Here is a 12,033-nt window from a genome sequence, read left to right as displayed (position 1 = left end):
TAAGTGCATTTGAAATAAAGAAAACCCAGAGAATCCCTCATAAGGAGATGGACTAGTCCAAAACCTGTCGGTTCTGACGGCACGATAGTGTAACATCCGCAGTAATGGCGGCTGCGGACACTCAGGGTGTTTCCGCAGCCGCCTTGCCTTCATGTTCAGGGACCTCGCCCGGGCTAGTGATGGGCGAACACCTGGATGTTCGGGTTCGGGAAAGTTCGCCGAACATGGCCGAGATGTTCGGCATGTTCGGGCCGAACATCCCGCTTTTGGGGGCCCTATGGGGTCGCAGGCATAAGGGGGGAGCATGCCCCGATCGCGGGGGGGGGGGGGTCGGAAATTCCCCCCACCCCCTCCGCTAGCGCTCCCCCCTCTGCCCGCTTCCCCATACAAAAGTTTCAGGAAAGTACCTGTGGTAGTGGATGGCCTGGCAGTGGCACTGTGGAGTGAGGAGGAGGAGTCCGGAGAGTGACGTGTTGAGGGAGGCCGGGCAGCGGGCGGTTCAGCGGTAGTACCCTTGTGGTACTTCCGCCCTTTCTCTGACCTCACGCCTGCTGCCCGGCCTCCCTCAACGCGTCACTCTCCGGACTCCTCCTCCTCACTCCACAGTGCCACTGCCAGGCCATCCACTACCGCAGGTACTTTCCTTAAACTTTTGTATGGGGAAGCGGGCAGAGGGGGGAGCGCTAGCGGAGGGGGTGGGGGGAATTTCCGACCCCCCCCGCGATCGGGGCATGCTCCCCCCTTATGCCTGCGACCCCATAGGGGGGCCGTATTGCGGCATGTTCGGGCGAACAGGGCCCTGTTCGGCCGAACAGGGGCCCTGTTCGGCCCTGTCGGCGGCCATTCAATAGTTCGGGCCGAACCCGAACTTAAAAGGCCGAACACCATCAGGTGTTCGGCCGAACTCGAACATCACCCGAACAGGGTGATGTTCTGCAGAACCCGAACAGTGGCGAACACTGTTCGCCCAACACTAGCCCGTGCCTCTGGCGTCTAGTACGGCGAGGACGGGTCTGTCGTTTGCACATTGAGTTGCCGTATCGCGCGGGCGTGCGCGGAGACAGGACCTTTATGCAGGGAGGAGGCGCGTCAGCTGACCGGCCGGTCGGCTGATGTCAGAGGAGGCTAACGGCGCTCCGGATTGGTTGATTGTTGTGGACATGGCGGTGGGGTCTCCTCTGCTTCATAAGCCTTCTCTGTTCACTCGCAACTTGTCTGCGGTTGCGAATACATACGTGTTAGCGCTCAGACCTTAGATGTGCTTTGATCTGGAAGGAAACCAGGGATTTCACACAAGACTAGGATTGTATACTGCCTGTAGATTCTGTACTGTGCCTGCTTGCTCGTTACTGATCATAGCCTGTCTGACCTGTCTACTCACCAGTGAGCCCTTGTCACTGGTGATGTGCTCTACTGATAGTACCCACCAGCTACTCTGGTGAGGTGAAGCCAAATTATCAGTTATTGTGTCCTGATAGTACCCACCAGCTCCTCTGGTGAGGTTAAGCCAAAGTAATCAGTTACTGTGTTCTAATAGTACCCACCAGCTTCTCTGGTGAGGTTAAGTCTAACTACTCAGTTACACTGTTCTATAAGGAACCACCAGCTCCTCTGGTGAGGTTTAGCTACTATTATGTTACTGTTGCACCAAGCACTACATACCTCGTTGCTTACCTGCTATACTTGTATTATTGGTGATTCTGCAGATCACACATAATCAGACATCTGTGTTGCTACACCAATGGCTACAGATAGGAGAAAAGTAATTTATGGCTCATTTTACTATGGAAGAAATTACTGTAACTTCTTAATTGTATGTGTTTACATGTATTTAAAATTTTACAATTTTCTCAATAGTGGTCCTTTAAGTCCATTTCTTAGAATATATTCTGCTTTAAGAGAAGATAAAACAATTTAAAACATAGACTCCATATGGATATAATACAAAAACAAACAAACAAGCAAATATTCATATAATGTAAAGGCTTCTACAATACAGACATGTAAATTATCCCACAAAAATTAAGAAAAGGTAAAACAGTACTTAGTAAATATGCAAAGGATAAATGTATGCATACCTAAATAGTATATATCTGCACACAATATCATATGCAATGCAAAAAAAAAATCATAATGAAAGAAACAAATAAATTTAAATTGCGAGGAGAACACCAGCGCATACCACTAAGGTTGCATCTGAAATGACAACCAGCTCATGTGTGCAGCACCTAAATAGGCTTTCTGCACACTTCGCATTCAATTCAGATGCATGGAAGCTAAAGTTCCTCCTAATGTAATAAATGTTAGCACTTGTTTTAGATGCAGGGCATGCATTTTTCAGTCTAATAGAGGTTGTGTATGCCTGTGCGATTAACCATTCAATTGCAGCATGTGTTTAGGGATGCACAGCCTTCCCCCCACTTTTTCTTAAATCATTTATATTGTTTTATCTTTTGATAAATGAGATTGCCTTTTTTTTGTGTGTGTTTTTTGGCAAGGCTAATACATTGACTTAACTAGACTTAGTGCATCTGTTTTTAGGTTACTAGTTTTTTTTTCCCTTTTAATGGTATATTTTAATACGGCACAGACTGCCAATGAGATGTAATAGCATGAAAAACTGGTGCATTCCAAGCTTTCATTCCCATCCATTATGCAAACTACTTTCCATTCAGTTCAGATGACAATTACATTCATCTTGTTGCTCTGAGGAATTTCTTGGCTCAAACATAATAGTCAGGATACAGTCTTTTTTATACTAATGTGTATAGTTATGAACTGGTAATGTAAGCAGATTTTCTGTATTTTGTTTACATTTCGAAGCGCTTTGTCAATGTTCAATGAAAGACTTTGGAGCCAAAACCTGCATATTCATGTTTATTGTATTTAACATTATTATCATTCTAAACGTTTCTGTTTCACATACATAATTAGTAGTAGCAGTAGAGTATTGTACCATGTTAGCCATCAGTAAAAGCAAGAAGTTTTGAATCAGGATGATACCAATAAATTAGCCAATAAATGCATCACCCTAATTCAAAACTTCTTGATAAATAATTAGTTAAACCTCATTGTATGTTATATGGGTATTCCTAAATATTAGGGATTGGCTGGCAAAATTTGCTAAATTGATTTTACATTTTAAACCTTGACATCAAATACGGTAGCCTACAAAATTCTGCACAAAGAAGTGGGGAAAAGACAGTGACCCATATGCAATAAACTTGTTCTCCTGAGTTATCTCCTAGAAAATAATTTTCATGTTCTCTTTAAAATAACTTTCCAGCATTCTACAATTAAAAAAGTACCTAAAGGTTGGTGTAAAAGTACTCCTAGCATACTGCAATCTAAACATATGCCACTAAAAGTTCATGAATTCTAAGACTTGACAACAAAGCTAACCAACACTTTGGTGGCTACGTATTTAGCCCTCTCATGTTGCATTGCTGTAGTCTCAAATATTATTTAGTGGTTTGTATAGTCTCCATATGTTTGTGTGGATTTGGTAGCAGAAATGTAACTACTGTGATAGAAGCTCCTGCATTTACAGGTAACAGCGGGGACTCAAAACCACAGGAGGCCCCAAATACCTACAGTCCCTCACTCTGATACAGAGGTTGCAGAACAGATGTTGTGACCACATTTGTTATGGGTGGCTGTACTATTATTAGAAGTCATGTTGGCCAGTATATGAACTGTGGTGAATAGGTCCTCTGGCCATTGGGGAGAAGTGTGAGTGAAGAGGGAACAGTCAGGCTTTGTTCACAACTAAAATCGAAATCACTGACAGTAGTGGTTTTTGATTTATTTTTTTTTAGCCTTTTTTTCCCCCTCCCAGCGCTACACTGCGCGAGACGATTTTGTACAAAGCGCTTTTGTAAGCGCTTTTAAAGAGCAATTCCATTTTTTCTCTTCCTGACATCAGTCAGGAAGTGAACTCTTTGACTTGAAAAAGAATAAATACAATGTATTTGTACTTAAAAACGCAAACGCAATTGTCGGATAAAAAAATTAAAAGATTTGTGAGCAATTTGCGTTTTTCCTATACCTTCCATTGTAGCAAAGTCGCCCAAAAATGGTACAGGCAATGCTTATTATATTTATAATTTTTTTTAATGGTTAAGTTTTAGCCTTAATCTATCATATTAACCCCTTGTTAGTCCTTGCAATACCTATACTTGTTTATACACATTTGATGACTGCTGCATGGTAGCAATTGGATGTAATTGCTAGGGTGAATGTTTGGGACCCCAATGCTCTACAAATGCATTTCTCTGCCATTGCCAAGCAATGCATCTGTACAGCACTAGGCCCCCAAACTGTTGCACTAGCAAACACATCCGATCACTATAGACATGCAGGCTGGGTGTAATGTTCCCCCATATGCCCAGCTAGTATTAACTCTTTCCACTCAGAGTTCTAAGTCGTTTCTTTTTTTGTAAGAAATGCGCTCTCCCTCTTACTCTCTCTTCCATTTTAACATGGAACATAACATGGTAACATGGTAATATCTTATTTTAAAGAACACATAACATTTAATTTGATACCTTATTTGGACAGTTTGGCATCTTCTATTGACTGGTAGGCTGGTTTGGCATCTTCTATTGGCTGGAGGAGAAAGCCAAGGTATGGAAAATTGAAAAACAGTTTCCTGGGTGTAATCCGGGCCTGCGTGAGCAAGTTTCGCAATAATAGGTGGTTTTATGCCCGCCACCCGGGGTCTTACTGTCCCTACACACAATGCAATTGTTGGTATTTCGATTGGGCAGATTAGCAATAAAATACTGGCTACTATTTACACTCCCCCCAGTCCATCCCATAGGATGCCATTCATTATTTCTACAACTTTGCAGGCAATCTGCAAGAAAAAAAAATGTAATCTGCAATTATTTTTCATTTTTTTTGCAGAATGGAATCTGCAAAAATGAACCAGCAACTACTTTTTATTAAAAAAAAAAAAAAAAAAAAAAAACAGGAAAGAAAAGTGACATTTAAATCTAAATGTCACTTCCTTCTAGCGATGATGCTGGCCACTAGGCATGGGGCTGGGGGGCACTGACAGTGTGGGCATGTAGTAATACATGACTACAAACAGTCGCATAGTGATCGGCGGTTTGCGGCGGTCCCGATGCGCTGCAAACCGCTGCTGCAGGGATGTTCCGTATAGCGGAACATACGAGCGCATCGGGCTTTTCCGTATGTCCCGCTATGCGGGGCATACAAGTGGAAAGGGTTAAAATATGGCATATGTGGTATCATTTTAACCAGTAACAACCGAAGCAAATGTATTTTAAGTGTCTTATAACTGTGGGACTTGTCATGTGACCATTTGGAAGGTTGAAAAATTATTTTCAGCATTTACACTAAATTTTCCCCATAAAATGACTATAAAACAAAATAGTTTTTGGAAAAAAGAAAACCTACATTGTGATAAAAGTGTGTGTGTGTGTGTGTGTGTGTGTGTGTGTGTGTGTGTGTGTGTGTGTGTGTGTGTGTGTGTGTGTGTGTGTGTGTGTGTGTGTGTGTGTGTGTGTGTGTGTGTGTGTGTGTGTGTGTGTGTGTGTGTGTGTGTGTGTGTGTGTGTGTGTGTGTGTGTGTGTGTGTGTGTGTTTGTGTGTGTGTGTATTATATATGTGTATATATATATAATATTTATATTTAAGATGGTATAAGTAATTTAAAAGTCACTGCTATATCAAAGCAACACAGCTAAAGTATAAAAAAAGTCAGGAAACTTAAAGAGACTCTGTATCTAAAAAAGGCCTCTGGGGGTTACTAAGCTTGGGAAGGGAAAGCCTCTGGATCCAATTGAGGCTTCCCCCATCCTCTGTCCTATGGTGGGCTCACTGGGCCCCTCTGAAGCCAGTAGCACCTGCAATTTTTACCTTCCCTGGCTCCATCACGGGTGCAGTTGCGGCTCTCAGCTTGGATCAGGCGGAAATAGCCGATCTCAGTCGGGTCCGCTCTACTGCGCAGGAGCAGGCAACTTGTGCCTAGAGTTGGCCCGAACCTCCGATTTTCGGTTCGCGAACCGGGTTCGCAAACTTCCGCGAACCGGGTTCGCGAACTTCCGCGAAAGGCTTCACGAACTTTTGCGAACCACAATAGACTTCAATGGGGAGGATAACTTTGAAAACTAGAAACACTTATGCTGGCCACAAAAGTGATGGAAAAGATGTTTCAAGGGTACATCAAAAAACGGAAACAAGCACCACTGGAAAAGTAATGATAATAATGATAATGGTACATAGGGTCTAGGCGTGCTATGAGCTAAATAGTCACATTAAACACAAAAAGAAAGAAAGTAGCTCTACAGGCACCACACTGGACCAAAGTGTAGAAATCAATCAAAAATCATCTTTATTGTAACATCACAAGGATCATAAAAACATTTAAAAACAAGACCATGAGTCTGGGGTCCCCAAAAATATATAAATAGTACACTAGCACTGATAATAAATGGCAAAAATAGCACTGCAGTGCATAGTGCAAATACAAACAACTCTCATAAGTGCCCAACAACTATGAACAACATGAAAAATCAATAATACATCTATGTTCCAAAATGTATACATATAATAGGTATATATGATAATGAACAATAAAGTGCAAGTAATATGAATACCAAAGATGGTATACAATGCAAAGTGACGACGTGCGACAAGAAAAAATGATAAGTAAATACTCTGTGCAAAAACAGCAGTATAATGAATACCTTGTGCAGTTTATAGAGCAAAAATGTGCAAAATGGCAAGGAGGAACGAATAGGAAGTAAGGGATTCGAAGGATGCTCACATTGGTGTGGCACAAGAGAGAGAAGAGGGGACCCCAGGCGAACGGAACGCCTAAGTGCACCTCGCGGGAAAAATGCCCGCTTCTGAGGAGGCCGTTTTTCCCGCGAGGTGCACTAAGGCATTCCGTTCGCCTGGGGTCCCCTCTTCTCTCTCTTGTGCCACACCAATGTGAGCATCCTTCGAATCCCTTACTTCCTATTCGTTCCTCCTTGCCATTTTGCACATTTTTGCTCTATAAACTGCACAAGGTATTCATTATACTGCTGTTTTTGCACAGAGTATTTACTTATCATTTTTTCTTGTTGCACGTCGTCACTTTGCATTTTATACCATCTTTGGTATTCATATTACTTGCACTTTATTGTTCATTATCATATATACCTATTATATGTATACATTTTGGAACATAGATGTATTATTGATTTTTCATGTTGTTCATAGTTGTTGGGCACTTATGAGAGTTGTTTGTATTTGCACTATGCACTGCAGTGCTATTTTTGCCATTTATTATCAGTGCTAGTGTACTATTTATATATTTTTGGGGACCCCAGACTCATGGTCTTGTTTTTAAATGTTTTTATGATCCATGTGATGTTACAATAAAGATGATTTTTGATTGATTTCTACACTTTGGTCCAGTGTGGTGCTTGTAGAGCTACTTTCTTTCTTTTTGTGTTTAAGATGTTTCAAGGGGTCTAACATCTGAGTTTTTGCATGGATGAGTGGGATAGACGCCAAAAGTCCTGGGGGAAAAATCTGGATTTGATGCAAAGCAGCGTTTTAAGGGCAGAAATCACATTGAATGCTAAATTGCAGGCCTAAAGTGCTTTAAAACATCTTGCATGTGTATACATCAATCAGGGAGTGTAATTAGAGTACTGCTTCACACTGACACACCAAACGCACTGTGTAACGCACCACAAACAGCTGTTCGCGTAGTGACGACCGTGTTGGACTGGTGCGCACCATGGCGAGAGTGCAGGCTGTGGCGGTTTTCAAGCCCATATGGTCGCCGGGCTGTGGTAGCTCAATGATAGAACAACAGTGACTATCCAGCTGATCAAATTTGGTCTGTCAACGACCTTATTATCTTCTTGTATGTATGTAGGCATAGGTAGGTGCCCCAGCATAGGTAGGTAGGCATAGGTAGGTGTCCCAGTATAGGTAGATAAGCATAGGTAGGTGCCCCAGTAGTTAGCTAGGCATAGGTAGAAGTCCCAGTATAAGTAGGTAGGCATAGGTAGGTGTCCCAGTATAGGTTGGTAGGCATAGGTAGGTGCCCTAGTATAGGTAGGTAGGTAGGCATAGGTAGGTTTCCCAGTATAGGTAAGTAGGCAGGGCCTGGCTGGCAAAGTAATAGCAATTACCAAGGTCCAGCTGCAACAGATAGGGCTGTATAATGCAGTGACATCAGGAGAACATTAGGTCTCAAAAGAGCTGTTGAGGCGTGCTATTTTAGCAATGACAATCAGCCAGGAGCAAGCTAACAAGCCTACAAGAGCCTAACCAATCTTTCCCTATGAGAGTCTGCCAGCAGCTGTCCCTTCACTAATTAATGCAGGTGCGTGAGTGAGTGTAATGGCCATTGCTGCAACCTTTTATAAGGGGGAGAGTGGCTCCAGGAGAGAATGTAGCCTAATTGGCTACAATGTGCCATATATGTGTAATGATCTGCTCTGCTGTCTGCACAGGCAGACAGCTTTTTGACCATTTTTTAGGTCTGAGTGCTGCAGGTCTCTGGAAAAGAGACCTATATTCACTCTGTGAGTTGCAGAGCTGCTGTTCTGGTGAGGAATTTGCATCCACTTGTCATGCACATTGCTTAGATGCTTCCTTTGATGGCTTGCAGTATAAATACCATTTCCTCCCAGAATTCCTTGCTGATCATGATGGTTTGTTCCTGCTCACTTACCTGGAGTCTCAGCTCTTTGCTTACTGTTTGCTAATATTGCTATCTTAGAGTAGTTCCTTGGGAGTGCCCTAGCATTCCTGCTAGCGTAGTCAGGTATTTTGTTACCTGTATTGCCTTGTACTGTCTATCTGTTGCGATTGTCTTGTCGCCAGCGGCGGTCAACAGGAAATTGCTCTGTCTGTTTGGATCGCACTCGCCCTAGCATTAGAGGCGGTGGATCTCTCTGTATTCTGTCTTGGAGTTTAACCTCAGCTGCAGTTGCTGCTGGTTACTCCTTCTGTCTGTCTTGTTTTCCGGATCGCACTCGCTCTTGTGGAAGAGCAGTGGATTCTTTCAATCCTGTTCTTATAAACGGATCACACTCGCTCTTGCGGAAGAGCAGTGGATCCTATCTGTCTTGTTCCTGTTGTCTGTTTGTCCGGAGAAAACGCTTGCTGTTGCCTGAAGTAAGGCAACCGATTAGCAAGCGTTTCCGTTATTTGTTTGTTTGTGTTTCTGGGTTCATGTGTTAGTTAGGGTTGGCGTGTTTTGTCTCTGTTGCGCTTTTCGTGCGGAGACCGCGCAATTAACGTGTTTTGTCGCTGTTGCGCTTTTCATGCGGCGACCGCGTTTAGGTAGTGCGTTTGTTATTTTCTTTGGCGTTCTGATCATTATTGTTTGCTGTGTCCTTCTTACTATCTCTATGCTCTGTCTTTACTCAGTCTTGCGTTGCTGTTAGCAATCGCCATCTTTTGCGATTGCTTTCCCACTTGGTCTGCACTGTTGTGTGTTCACCGTCGCCAGGGGGCGACTAGATTGGTGGACATACATACATTCTGTCTCTGTGCTGTTTATATGGCCACCATTCGGAGTGGCTCACTTAGACCACTGTGGGATGGAGAAGGATGGGGGAAGCCTCAATCGGATCCACAGGTTTCCCCCTCCAGGGGCCCTTTGTTTTAGATACAGGTTTGCTTTAAGGGGTAAAAACCGTGGAACGCGAACCAGTTTCTAGTTGGTGCTGTTATTTGTACTTTTCCCCCGCATTGATAGATTACTTATCCCCACTCAAAGCTGGCACTAGATTGTGGTACAAAGATTTGATTGTATGTCCTGAATGTAGAACAGTTAGTAAAGTAACCTGAACAGTGTTCCCTATGAAGCACTGCAGAACAATTGCTTTATTAAAGAGAATCTGTATTGTTAAAATCGCACCAAAGTAAACATACCAGTGCGTTAGGGGACATCTCCTATTACCCTCTGTCACAATTTCGCCGCTCCTCGCTGCATTAAAAGTGGTTAAAAACAGTTTTAAAAAGTTTGTTTATAAACAAACAAAATGGCCACCAAAAAAGGAAGTAGGTTGATGTACAGTATGTCCACACATAGAAAATACATCCATACACAAGCAGGCTGTATGCAGCCTTCCTTTTGAATCTCAAGAGATCATTTGTGTGTTTCTTTCCCCCCTGAGGGGGGAGTGCATAGCAGAACCACAACACTGAAGAACTTGGCAGCCTTCCAGACACAGGCTGACAAGTCTGACAAGGGAAAGATACATTGATTTATTACAGAGACTGTGATAGTACAAAGTGCTGCAGTAAGCCAGAACACGTTAGAATAGCTTTTGGAACTTGTAGGATGATAAAAAACAGGTTGCAATTTTTGTTACGGAGTCTCTTTAATGCACTCTAACCATCAGCTCAGGTGCTTTTAATGTGTGATTTCAGTTTAATAAAAAAAAAAAGTATATTGGTTCAATAAAAAATAGGTCACAGTTTAATCTTATGAAAAAATATATTTTTCAATTAAATTTACAATCTGGTATAATTTTATAATGTTGTAATGAAGTTTAAACTCACTTTTTTGCAACTATGGCAGTGGAGGTGTGTGAATGATGTATTCTTTGATGAACAGAATGTCCCTAAATGTCCATTACATAGTTAATAGTTATGTACAAAACAGGAAATTACTTGAAGGGGCAGCACGGTGACGTAGTGTTTAGTGCTCTTGCCCACCCAGCACTGGGCCCCCGGTTAAAATCCCAGTCAGGTCAACAACTACAAGGAGTTTGTATGTTCTCCCCGTGTTTGTGTGGGTTTCCTCAGGGCACTCTTGTTTCCTCCCACACCCAAAAACATACAGATAAGTTTTTCTTCCCCCTAAAATTGACCCTAGCCTATGATACATGCACTGCACAATACATACATATGGTAAGGACTAGATTGTGAGCCCCTCTGAGGGCAGTTAGTGACAAGACAATACACTCTGTACAGTGCTGCACTCTATAAATAAATACTGCACCTTCTGTTATTATTAATTCAATAATTACTGCATTATCTTCAATTCGTAAAATATAAAACCATTTAAAAAAAAGTTAGACCACCTTTATAGAATATATAAATATACAATCAATTGATCTTATAATAGTTCTGTAAGAACTGTTTCTGTGCTGAACCAGGGTTCATAGATATGTGCAAATGACAGTATCGTAAAGTGTAAAAAAAAAAAAAAAAAAACACAGTGAAAAGTTCAGGCTGGAAAAAATTCACAAAAAGGTATGCAAAAACACATACAAAAGGATTTCATAAATCACAATTGATAATTGCAATAAAGTGCAATACAGATCTGCTGGACGGTACAATGGTGCAAGTACCAAGAAAAAAGTGTGTAAACTACACACATCCGGAAAAAGGATTGACAATGAATAGCTACAAAAGTAGTTTGATCAGAAATGAGGCACAGGGAAGTTTAGGAATCCAACATGATCCGCAATTACAGTATGTATAGGCAGATCTCCATTTAGTATATAGCCAGATCTTCCTTCGGTGTATATAGCCAGTCCTCAAATTCAATTCAAGATTTTGAGTTGCTTATAGGAACCAAAGGGTGAGCCTAGTGGCCAACAAAAAAAAGTCAAATATGGATTATCCCTGTCTTTGGTTCTGTGTATATGTTACGGCCAGAACCCAAAGTTTGGCCACTTTGCGTTCTGGCTGGCCACTTCGGGTTCTGGCCGGCCAATGTGCGAACTGGCCGCTGCGCTGCGGCTAATGTGAGTAATGAAATGATTCCAGTAAAGATTAATGTATGTTCTGGCCATCTCGCTGCAGCCAAATGTGTCAAAAGTGCATTAATTTAATAATATAAAGCCGGCGGCAATGTAACAAATGAAGCCGCCGGGCTTCAGCTTTCTCTCCTCCCCCCTGCCTCTCTCTCTCCTGGCAGCCGGCGGGGACATGCGTGTCCCCCCAGAGTCGTTCGTCGCAGCAGGGAATCCTGTCGTTCATTCCTGCCGAGCGGGTGCTGGCAGAAGAAATGTCTGCAGCCTCCCCGCTCTGCTGCCCT

At 42.5% G+C, this 12,033-nt stretch overlaps 1 protein-coding gene across 7 annotated transcripts in view; it reads left to right on the top strand.

Moving 5' to 3' along the window:
* CNTNAP2 (contactin associated protein 2) overlaps nucleotides 1-12,033 on the top strand; it is a 2,604,396-nt gene that overhangs the window by 754,250 nt on the left and 1,838,113 nt on the right. The gene's annotated exons all lie outside the window — the stretch shown is intronic.

The sequence above is a fragment of the Hyperolius riggenbachi genome, chromosome 5 (genome assembly GCF_040937935.1).
Source record: "Hyperolius riggenbachi isolate aHypRig1 chromosome 5, aHypRig1.pri, whole genome shotgun sequence".
NCBI classification, from domain to species: Eukaryota; Metazoa; Chordata; class Amphibia; order Anura; family Hyperoliidae; genus Hyperolius; species Hyperolius riggenbachi.
Note: the sequence above shows the minus strand (reverse complement) of the source record. Positions and strands in the feature narration are given on the sequence as shown.